The sequence below is a fragment of the Gopherus evgoodei genome, chromosome 1 (genome assembly GCF_007399415.2).
Source record: "Gopherus evgoodei ecotype Sinaloan lineage chromosome 1, rGopEvg1_v1.p, whole genome shotgun sequence".
Classification (NCBI taxonomy): domain Eukaryota; kingdom Metazoa; phylum Chordata; order Testudines; family Testudinidae; genus Gopherus; species Gopherus evgoodei.
The window spans coordinates 313,892-321,994 of NC_044322.1; the positions used below are offsets into that span (position 1 = coordinate 313,892).

The 8,103-nt window shown below is 49.4% G+C and overlaps 1 pseudogene; it reads right to left on the reverse strand.

Annotated features, from left to right (window-relative positions):
* Positions 1-6,207: 6,207 nt before the first annotated feature.
* On the reverse strand, positions 6,208-7,143 carry LOC115647941 (annotated as a pseudogene).
* Between the last annotated feature and the right edge of the window lie 960 nt (positions 7,144-8,103).

An 8,103-nucleotide genomic window follows, 5' to 3' on the forward strand; every position in this document is an offset into this window, starting at 1 on the left:
CTCTGGACACTCCAATTTCTCCACTCTTTCAGTATCTCTTTTCCCTCAGTTACAAGGTTTCATCCTGTGAGTTTATGGACAATGAAACCACGTGTGTGTTTTGGAAGCACGCAAAAGACCGGTACTCTGTCTCTGGCAATACCAACGTCTTCATAGCCTGTTTCACCACCGCTTATGCCTGCTTAGAAACTATACAACCTCCTAGAGAGGTTGCAAGAGTGGTGCCTGTACCACGACACTGTCTGGGTCATATTTGTGAAAAGGGAGAGTGAGTGGAATCCCCCTCTGGGGGATTATTTAGGGGCAACAACCAGTGTTATTTTAAACCATCTCCGTAAACCATTTTCCTTACCTTCAAAGAATTTGAAGGGTAAACATCAGCGGCTCTGGTACATATAGTTCTGTGAATCTCTGGTTGTAACTCTTTAAAGTCAGGTAACACATCAGTGTAGCAAAAGGTGTTATGGGCTGTAAAATATCTCCACATCCTAGGTTTTAAAGTTCTGTTAAATCGCTCTACAACCCTGCTTTGACTTCATAATTAGTAAGAAGATGGTGAACTCCATGCCACTTTAATAATCTGCTTAAAGGTTTGTTTTAAAATTCTTTCCCCCGATCGGTTTGTAATTTTTGAGGCATGCGACCTTTGCTGAAAATAGCTTGAAAGGCCTTGGATACCACAACACCCGTCTTGTCTTTTAGGCCTAAGGTCCAGGCATATTTAGACAGAATGTCTATCACTGTTAAGATGTACTTAAAACCACTGCTGCATTTGGAGAACCGGTGCATATCCAACAAATTTGCCTTCCATTGCATATCCACATCTGAAACAATGGTCTTGTTTCTTTGAAAAGGCATTCAAGCCGGTTTGTGAAAAGGGAAAAAAAAACAGGAGTATTTGTGGCACTTAAGAGACTAACAAATTTATTTGAGCATAAGCTTTTGTGGGCTACAGCCCACTTCATCGGATGCATGCAGTGGAAAATACAGTAGGAAGATAGATAGATAGATAGATAGATAGATAGATAGATAGATAGATAGATATAGAGTACATGAAACAATGGGTGTCACTATACACACTATAAGCAGAGTGATCAGTTATGGTGAGCTATTATCAGCAGGAGAGAAAAAAACTGTTTGTAGTGGTAATGAAAATGGCCGTTTTCTAGTAATTGACAAGAAGATGTCAGGAACTGTAATGGGGGGAAAAATAAGCATGGGGAAATAGTTTTACTTTGTGTAATGGCCCATCCACTCCCAGTCTTTATTCAAGCCTAATTTAATGGTGTCCAATTTGCAAATTAATTCCAATTCAGCAGTCTCTTGTTGGCATCTGTTTTTGAAGTTTTTTTGTTGCAATATTGTGACTTTTAGGTCTGTAATCAAGTGGCCAGGGAGATTTAATTGTTCTCTGACTGGTTTTTTAATGTTATAATTCTTGACGTCTGATTTGTGTCCATTTATTCTTTTATATAGAGACTGTCCGGTTTGGCCAAAGTACATGGCAGAGGGGCATTGCTGGCACATGATGGCATAGATCACATTGGTAGACGTGCAGGTGAATGAGCCTCTGATAGTGTGACTGATGTGATTAGGTCCTATGATGGTATCCCCTCAATAGATATGTGAACAGAGTAGCAAGAGGCTTTGTTGCAAGCATAGGTTCCTGGGTTAGTGTTTTTCTTGTGTGGTTGCTGTAGGTTTGGGGGCTGTCTGTAAGAACGGACTGGGCTCTCTCCCAAGATCTGTGAGAGTGAGGGACTGTCCTTCAGGATAGGTTGTAGATCCTTGATGATGTGCTGGAGAGGTTTTAGTTGGGGGCTGTGGCGGAGTAACAAATTTGCCACCCCTAGGCCCTCAAAAAATTGCCTTGCAACCCCACACGTACCTGCTCATTTCCGCTCCCCCACGACAAGCCTGGTAGGGAGGTAGGAGAAGGGGAGTTGTGGCGCTCTCAGGGGATGGTGGCAGTGGAGCGGAGATGAGCTGGGGCGGGAAGCAGTTCCCGCCCCCGCTCCCAGGTTACTCCCTGCACCCGCGGGTCGCAGCTCACCTCTGCTCCTCCTCCTCTGAGTGCGCCGCTACTTGCTTCTCCCTCCCTCCCAGCACTTTCGCGTGGGAATCCTGGGAGCGAGTTGGAAGGAGGGAATCGCGGTGCACCTGGGGGAGGAGGCGGGCCAGGGATTTGGGGAAAGGGCAGTGCTGGGGAGGGGACGTGAGCAAATTTGACACCCTAGGCCTAAGCCTTGGTGGCCTAGGCGATAATACACCACTGGTTGGGAGCTGAAGATGATGGCTAGTGGCGTTCTGTTCCTTTCTTTGTTGGGCCTGTCCTGTAATAGGTGACTTCTGGGTACTTTTCTGGCTCTGTCAATCTGTTTCTTCACTACAGCAGGTGGGTATTGTAGTTGTAAGAATGCTTGATAGAGATCTTGTAGGTGTTTGTCTCTATCTCTAGGGGTTGGAGCAAATACAATTGTATCGTAGAGCTTGGCTATAGGCAATGGGTTGACTGGTGTTGTCTGGATGAAAGCTGGAGACATGTAGGTAAGTCTAGTGGTCAGTAGGTTTCCAGTATAGGGTGGTGTTTAGGTAGCCATCGTTTATTAGGGCTGTATTGTCTAGGAAGTGGATCTCTTGTGTGGAATGGTCCAGGCTGAAGTTGATGGTGGGGTGTAAAATGAGTAAAGTGTAAGTGTCCCTCTCTGAAAGCCAAACTGTTCCCTGTCTTCTATTGAAAGTTTTACTGTGCTTTCTGGCCACTTGAGAAAGAGGGTTCACCCCGCCGAAGCTCCCAACTTCCCCGGGGATGTAATATATTTTCTTTAACAGAGCTGCCTGTGTAGAAATTACTGTTACGAGTACCGTCTTTTGCTAACACAAATATGAAGGGGGACACATTCATATTGACACATTTAAATGAATAAGTTTCATTCATTGCATGGTTTAACACAACCTTTTACAGCCGCCTTTAAAAATGGGCACCACGACCCCTACCATAAGGGAGTCTGAGTTGGTTCATTCTTCCATTTTGTCCTTTTCTGGATTTTCCTCTTGAGATCTGTGTCTCAGACATGAGCAAAAACCGCTGATGCATGATATATTTACTCCCATGTAGTGGTGAGCTGGAGCCAGTTCCCACCGGTTCACAGGAATCGGTTGTTAAATTTAGAAACCCTTTTAGAAGCGGTTGTTCCAGGACAACTGGTTCTAAAACAGCTTTTAAATTTAACTATATCTCGGGCATCTATTCACCTGTCCCCGGCCCCAGCTCACTGCCCTCTCTTCCCCTGAACGCTCTGCCCTCCTTCTCCTCCCCCTCCCCTGCTTCCAGGGAATCAGATGTTCGCAAGAAGCCTGAAACAAGCAGCAGGCAGGTAAGCGGGGGGCAGGCGTGGGGAGGGCTCCAGAGAGGCATGGCTTGGTCCAGTCAGGCTCAGGCTGAGCGTCTCCCTCCGGCCTGGCCCCTGGCCTGGCCCTGGCTGAGCGCCCATGCTCAGTCCTGGCCAAGTACCCCCGGCTCTGGCCCCAGTGGCATCAGCCAGGCTTGGGTCCCACGGCACCGGTGCCGGTCCTGGCCGAGCGGCTCCGATCTGGCCCAGCTCGGGGGCCGCAGCACCGGTGCCGGTCCCCGCCTAGAGTCTCTGGCTCATCTCGGGCCCCGGGTCCGTGGTGCCGGTCAGAGCCACGCGGATCGAGCCCGTCCTGGGCCCCGACTCCCCGGCCCAGCTTGGTCCCAGTCCTGGTTGAGCAGCTCCAGCCCAGCCTGGCCGGGCCCAGGCCCTGCGGCACCGTTCCCGATCCCGGCTAAGCAGCTCCTGCTCAGACCTCTTGGCACTGACATCATTCCAGGTCCCGGCCGAGCAGCTCTGTCCGGCTCAGCTCAGGCCCCTGCGGAGTCGGTTCTGGTTCTGGCCGAGCGGACCCGGCCATGGCCGAGTGGCTCCAGGCAGCACGTTAAGGGGGCAGGGAGCAGGGACGGGGTGTTGGAAGAGGGCAGGGGAGTTTGGTGGGTTGTGGGGAAGTGGATGGGCTCGGGGCAGTCAGAGGGCAGGGAACAGGGGGATTGAAAGGGGCCAAGGGTTCGGGGGGGGCAGTCAGGAAGGAGCAGAGGCTGGACGGGGTGATGGTGGGAAGGAACAGAGAGAAGGTGTGGCTGGATGGGGCAGGGGGCCCGGGGGCCCATCAGGAAAGAGAGGAGGAGTTGGATGGGGTGGCAGGGGACAGTCAGAGGACAGGGAAGCGGGTGGATGGGGCAGGGGTCCCAGGAGGCATCAAGAACATGGGGTGTTGGATGGGGTATGACCCCTTGGGGGGGCACGACCCTCTCGTGGGGTGAGGAGGAGGGAACTTGTTAATATTTTGGCAGCTCATCGCTGCTCCCACGAGGCTACCGATGTCAGTTCTCAAAGGCCTCTAGAAAGGCATCGTCGAGCTGTTGAGAGATTTCCAGAAAAGAAACAGCGTAAGCACCTCACTGCTTGTTTTCAGATTTACACAACCTCCCGGTTCCTAATTTCATTGAACCCCATCATCACCCGTCACTTCTTAATCATTCATTTACCTGAGCGACATCTTTTCTGTTCACCTTGTCCTCTGCTGACTCCCCTGAGCTGCGTTCGTCTTCCACCTCTGGGGACGAACAACGAGAGACCTTCATGCTCACCGGGTGCCTCAGGAGGGTTTGGGTTTCGGATAATGGCGTATCCACCAACAGCTGAGTCAAAGGGCCCTCGCTGGAACTGTCGCTCATGTAGCGCTTTCTCCACACAAGTCCAAAGGCCCTCGGGGCTCACACAAAGTCCGAAGTTCTCACCAGGGTGGTGAAGGCGTCCATGTTTCCACGATTTCTAAAGCACGTGTTCTTGGTAAAACATGGCCTCTTCTGCCCCGATTGCTGGGACTCATGGGGTGATAGTGCTGCACTCTGATTGGCAGAGGGCGCTCGGACGAGTTCTTAGAGGGGTGACACGACCCTCTTCTGGGCAGGTCACCCCACCCCGGAACACCACTGACTGGTCAAATCTGCTCTCAGGGCGGTGCTGTGTGGCAGAAACCCATCGTGATTCGCAGAGGGCAGTGGAGGAGTTCTTGGAGGGGTCACATGAACCATTTCTGGATGGCTCACCATGCCCCAGAACACCCCTGATTGGACAAATCTCCTCTCGGGGTGGGCCTACTGGGGAGAAACCGCTCCTGATTGGTAGAGGGTAGTGGGAGGAGTTCTTAGAGGGGTCACATGACACTTTGCTTCTGGTCGTGTGTCCTCCTTGACCCCAGAAGTAATATTCCCCATGGGTGGGACTTCCAGTGACAGGTGGTCGGGGCTCAAGGGGTCAAGGGGCAGGGTTTAAGCAGCCAAGGGGAGGGGTTAGGGTTTGATTGATGGTCGGTCCCTTATACTATTTCCGGTTTCCATACTACTGAATCCCAACCTGCCGGCAAGCCCATTAACAGAAGGGGCCCACTAATTGCACCATCTCCCTAGCAACCAGCGGGCCTTGTAAGCATGGGCCAAAGTGGCTGAGAACAATGGCTTGTTGTCTTGGGACACAGAGACTGATGATAAGAGACTCTCCTTGGGGTATGACATTTAACACCAGATTAAAGATGAAAGCGGGGCCTGTGGCTGCAATGAGACTGATGGTGTGACTAGCTCACTGGCTTTGTTATTTTACCTCATCTGATTCAAAAAGCAATCCTTCCTTGGCAGATGCATGGCTGAAGTCTCGTCCTTACAGATGTTTTGGCCACATGTTTGAATAAAAGCCAACAACCCATGGAGAAGGAGATTAACGTGGCCCGTGGGTGATTAACCAGGGATAGGACAGTGACAGGCCAGGTGTAATGGGAAACAGCAGCCACATTTCTTCTCATAGTGACTTTATTCATAGGAATTCTGAGATTATAGCAGCCATCGATATGGCTCTTTAGGGGTCAACATCCCACTGATCCCCTGGCTCTCCACGAAAAGAGTGACATTGTAAATGCTGCTGCCTGGCTTGGTCTCCCTTCCCTGGAGTGCTGTCCTCCCTCAACTGTGGGTAGGGATGGCCCCCCTAAGCTTCAAGTCTTAGACCCTGTATGAGCCTCTCTCTACAGAGTGGAGATCAGTAGCTCTTGTTTCCTTGTGTATAAGGGTCCAAGATGGAATACGTGGCCATGACCTGTGTCAGCAGCTCTGGAGCCGGATGATGAACTGACTCTTTACGTGACAAACACCCTGATTTTCCTCGCACGAAGATGGTTGCTTTTCATGCAGTACACGATTGGATTCATTAAAGGAGGAGCCAGCAGGTAGATGTAGCCCAGGATAATTTGAAGCAAGGGAGAAGAGCTCTTCCAGAATCTGTGTATGACAGTCAGGCTGAACTCTGGCATGTAGAAGAGCAGGATGGCGCAGAGGTGGGAGACACAGGTGTTCAGGGCCCTAAGGCATTTTGTTGGTGACGTGATGCTCAGCACTGCTTTGAGAATCATCACATAAGAGAGGAAAATGAGCAGTGAGTCTAACCCCACCATTATGACTGTAATATACAAGCCATAGATGTTGTTGATTGTGATGTCCGAACAAACCAGCTTCATGACATCCTGGTGCAGGCAGTAGGAATGGGAAAGGACATTGGCTCAAAATAATCGGAACCGTTTCAGGAGAAAGGGGAGTGGAAATATTACTGCCACTGCTCTCAGCACAAACACCAGTCCCATCTTGGCTGTTCTCGGCAGGGTTAAGATGGAGGCATATCTCAGCGGGTTACAGATTGCGATGAAGCGGTCAAATGCCATCAACAAGAGCACAGAGGATTCAACGAATTGCAGAGAGTGGATGAAGAAAATCTGGGCAAAACATGCATCAAGGCTGATCTCTCTAGAGTTAAACAAGAATAGGCCCAATATTGTTGGTATAGTGGCTATCAATAAGCCAAGGTCTGTGACGGCCAACATGGAGAGGAAATTGTACATGGGCTCATGGAGGATTGGATCTGTTTTTATAATGAACAGAATGACTGAATTTCCTACTATCGAAATAGCATACATGAAGCAGAAGAGGATAGAGACCCAGAGAAGGATGTCTTCCTGCCCAGGTATCTCAGTGAGAAGGAACACGGCAGGTGTGAATTTGGTGTCATTGACAGCTGACATACCGTATTGGGCAGGTCCGAGAAGTTTTGAACTTTCCTTCCTGAAAAGAAAAAGAACAGGAAAGTAGATGATATTTAACGAGACATCTTTCTGCTCTGAGTGCAAATCTAGGATTCCTAGGAGCTCAAGGAAGATCAGAAAAAACATAGATTTGGATTTACACCCCCAATAGGCTATGCAAATCGGAAAATACGCACTGCCAGACTAGATCAGACCTGCAGTCCTTCTAGCTCAGTTACCAGTTATACATGCGTCAGAGGAAGATGGAAGAATCCCTGCAATCGGGAGCTATGAGATTAACTTCTCCAAGGGAAAGTTTCCCCCAGGCACCCACTAGTTAGACATATTTTGTAGTGTAAATCCAGTCCCTCTTTGAATCCGGCTAATCCTTTGGCCCCATTTATATCCAGTGGATGAGAGTTCCACAGCCTTTTTGAGCACTGTGTGAGTTTGCGATAATGACATTCACACAGATAACCTTTCTGGCCCTCAACTTCAAAGTGTGGCCCATTGTATCATGACGTGTGTAGACATATGGCAAGTGCATGGTGAAAATGGTCATTGTGTTTATCTGTACTGCATTTAAGTTATTCATAAACGTGTTTCATTGCCTCATTATGTACATTATTATTTTTAAGTTTCTCTGCTCCTGTGAATTCAAATTATGCCACTGCCTCTTTGCAGCACATGGGATAAACTTTCAGAGTCTGGCTCTGAATTCAATAACGGCATCACTCCAGATTTACGTGTGTAAATTCGATCGGAACCGGGATCTATTGACTTTCCCTTACCAAATACTCCCAGTGATGCACTCTGACCCCAAGAATCCCTCCAAGAGAAGCTGAAGTGCTTTGCCCAGCCTATGTTGACTGAATCCAAAGAGTCTGATCATCCTACAGGTTCCCCTTCTTCTCCACAGGACCCGCATCTGCTTCCCATGCAAGGGATTGTAGTTATCTG